The sequence below is a fragment of the Eschrichtius robustus genome, chromosome 7 (genome assembly GCF_028021215.1).
Source record: "Eschrichtius robustus isolate mEscRob2 chromosome 7, mEscRob2.pri, whole genome shotgun sequence".
Taxonomy (NCBI): domain Eukaryota; kingdom Metazoa; phylum Chordata; class Mammalia; order Artiodactyla; family Eschrichtiidae; genus Eschrichtius; species Eschrichtius robustus.
In genome coordinates, this window is record NC_090830.1 from 73,480,911 (window position 1) to 73,484,124 (window position 3,214).

A 3,214-nucleotide genomic window follows, 5' to 3' on the forward strand; every position below is an offset into this window, starting at 1 on the left:
GACAGGATGATCTCTGAGGTCCTTTCAAGTTCTAACACTCTCACAGTAGATCGTTCTTTCCCCCTCTAACCTTAGCACCTTTGCTCTTAAGGAAGTATTGAAGGATCTGTCAAAAAGGAGAGTGACAGAAGTAAAGATTCCTAACTGAAGCCAAAATATGAAAATAAAAAATAACTTTATAATGTCTCTGGAAAGATACCCAGGAAACCCATAAGAGTAGCTGCCTTCAGGGAGGCAGACTTGATGGCTCAGGTACAGGAATGGCAGGTAAACTTTACTGTGTACTTTTATACCTTTCTCACTTTTACTATGTGTGTGTGTGTTCTCTCTTTTTAAAAAATAATTCATTTTTGTGCTCGCTTCGGCAGCACATATACTAAAATTGGAACAATACAGAGAAGATTACCATGGCCCCTACGCAAGGATGACACGCAAATTCGTGAAACGTTCCATATTTTTAGTCATGTACCACAATGTTCATTGCAGCTCTATTTACAATAGCCAGGACATGCAAGCAACCTACATGTCCATGGACAGATGAATGGATAAAGAAGATGTGGCACATGTATACAATGGAATATTACTCAGCCATAAAAAGGAACGAAATTGAGTTATTTGTAGTGAGGTGGATGGACCTAGAGTCTGTCATACAGAGTGAAGTAAGTCAGAAAGAGTAAAACAAATACCTTATGCTAACACATATATATGGAATCTAAAAAAAAGGTCATGAAGAACCTGGGGCAAGATGGGAATAAAGACGCAGACCTACTAGAGAATGGACTTGAGGACACTGGGAGGGGGAAGAGTAAGCTGGGACAGAGTGAGAGAGTGGTAGTGTATATATGGACATATATACACTACCAAATGTAAAATAGATAGCTAGTGGGAAGCAGCCGCATAGCACAGGGAGATCAGCTCGGTGCTTTGTGACCAGCTAGAGGGGTGGGATAGGGAGGGTGGGAGGGAGGGAAACGCAAGAGGGAAGAGATATGGGGATATATGTATATGTATAAGTGATTCACTTTGTTATAAAGCAGAAACTAACACACCATTGTAAAGCAATTATACTCCAATAAAAACGTTAAAAAATCATTTTTAATTATCATAGAAAAGTGGTTAATATGCCACTTGTTAGTGAGGCAGAAGTCACTGAGTTATTAGTTTGGACCTACTATTACTGTAACAGATTTCTTTTAAACAGAAATTCCTTGAACAGTCACTTGATTATGTTTGGGAAACAAGCACTTGAATATCTCCCTGACATTTCAGCTTTTTTCCCCTCTTCTCAAATAGAATTGCAGTGGAGTATATTGGTTAATATAGTAGTCAAATCAGATATGATGGTAGTTTTAGGAAAATAGTGACTTAAGTGCATGAAACTGGGCCAAATAACTCATGAGATAACTTCTGGCAGTAAGATCTGAGATTATCTGGTCCTATGAGTTCTGATTCCCAGAACCTAGACCAGTGATCCTCTAGTCTGGCTACACATTAAAATCACTTGGTGGGGAATTCCCTGGCGGTCCAGTGGTTAGGACTCTGGGCTTCCACTGCAAGGGGCCCGGGTTTGATCCCACAAGCTGGTGGCCCGGCCAAAAAAAATCACCTGGTGAATATACGTATATACACACACACATATACATACACATATATGTATATACATATATACACACATACCAGTGCCAGGACCCTTCTGTAGATCAATTAAAATGGAGTTTCTAGGGGCGGGGCATGGATTTTTTTTTTTTTAAAGCTATGGCCAGTGATTATAATGTGCATCAAGGTATGACCTAGACCAAGGATATTAATCTGATACTCAGGAAATATGAATGGAATAAAAACAAGAAACTTGGCCTTCCCTGGTGGCACAGTGGTTAAGAATCCACCTGCCAATGCAGGGGACACGAGTTCAAGCCCTGGTCCGGAAAGATCCCACATGCCATGGAGCAACCAAGCCCGTGCACCACAACTACTGAGCCTGTGCTCTAGAGCCCGCATGCCACAACTACTGAAGCCCGCACACCTAGAGCCCGTGCTCCGCAACAAGAGAAGCCACCACAATGAGAAGACCGTGCACTGCAACGAAGAGTAGCCCCCTCTCACTGCAACTAGAGAAAGCCCACGTGCAGCAACAAAGACCCAATGCAGCCAGAAAAATAATAACGATAATAATAAAATAAAATAAATATATTTTAAAAAACAAACTTTTAATGAATACTTTCTGTGTCCTAGGCCCCATTGTTCTCTTTAGTAAATTCAGAGAATCCATTTGATTCAGTGATAAATTCACAGATACTGTGTGATTCTGTAAAAGCCCCCACTTGCCAGATAAATGTTTGCCAAAAGGAATTGAAATCTAAATATAGAATAATACTCATGAGCAGCTTCACGGCTGAGCAAAAATCTCTGAGTACTTGGTTCGTGCCTAGCACTGTGAGAGATGTAAATGAAATCTGTTTTAGCAGTTCCTCACAAGGAACTTGCATTGCAGTTAAAGAGACAAGATTGAACTTGTGACCCACTGATCAAATCAGTCCTACCAAACCATGTTCCTAAAATGTGAAATCATTGCCAACATTTTTTTAAACATCTTTATTGGAGTATAATTGCTTTACATTGTTGTGTTAGTTGCTGGTATAACAAAGTGAATCAGCTCTACGTATACATATATCCCCATATCCCCTCTCTCTTGCATCTCCCTCCACTCTCCCTATCCCACCCCTCTAGGTGGTCACAAAGCACTGAGCTGATCTTCCTGTGCAACATTTTTAAATTGGGAGATTTTGCATAAAATTCCAGGCTTCTACCTTCTCTTGAAAAATTGAAAGATCTGATGATTTGGGATTCACTTACCATTCCCAACGGCAGCATTTGTCTGGAGCTGAGCTGGGAACACCCCCATTAGATGGGGCCCATGCTGTTGAGTTTGTCACAGTCTCCTAACTCTTGCTCTCTGATACTGAGGCCAAGTGTCAGTTGCCAGGCATTATCACAAATCTTTGTAAGAGGAAAGTGAAATATTTTTGATTCCTACTTTATCAAATGTAGAACAAAAAATAGAGCACAAAAGCCCCATGTTTCAAGAAAAACAAGGGAGGACATATCCCTTTGAGAAAATAAAGACAGTTATGGGGCTTCCTAGGTGGCGCAGTGGTTAAGAATCTGCCTGCCAATGCAGGGGACAAGGGTTCGAGCCCTGGTCTGGGAAGATCCC

At 41.0% G+C, this 3,214-nt stretch overlaps 1 non-coding gene across 1 annotated transcript; it reads left to right on the forward strand.

Moving 5' to 3' along the window:
• The first annotated feature begins 352 nt into the window (after positions 1-352).
• On the forward strand, positions 353-459 carry LOC137767902 (U6 spliceosomal RNA). The gene has a single exon (XR_011074593.1). It is a non-coding gene; the product is annotated as a U6 spliceosomal RNA (small nuclear RNA).
• Positions 460-3,214: the final 2,755 nt, after the last annotated feature.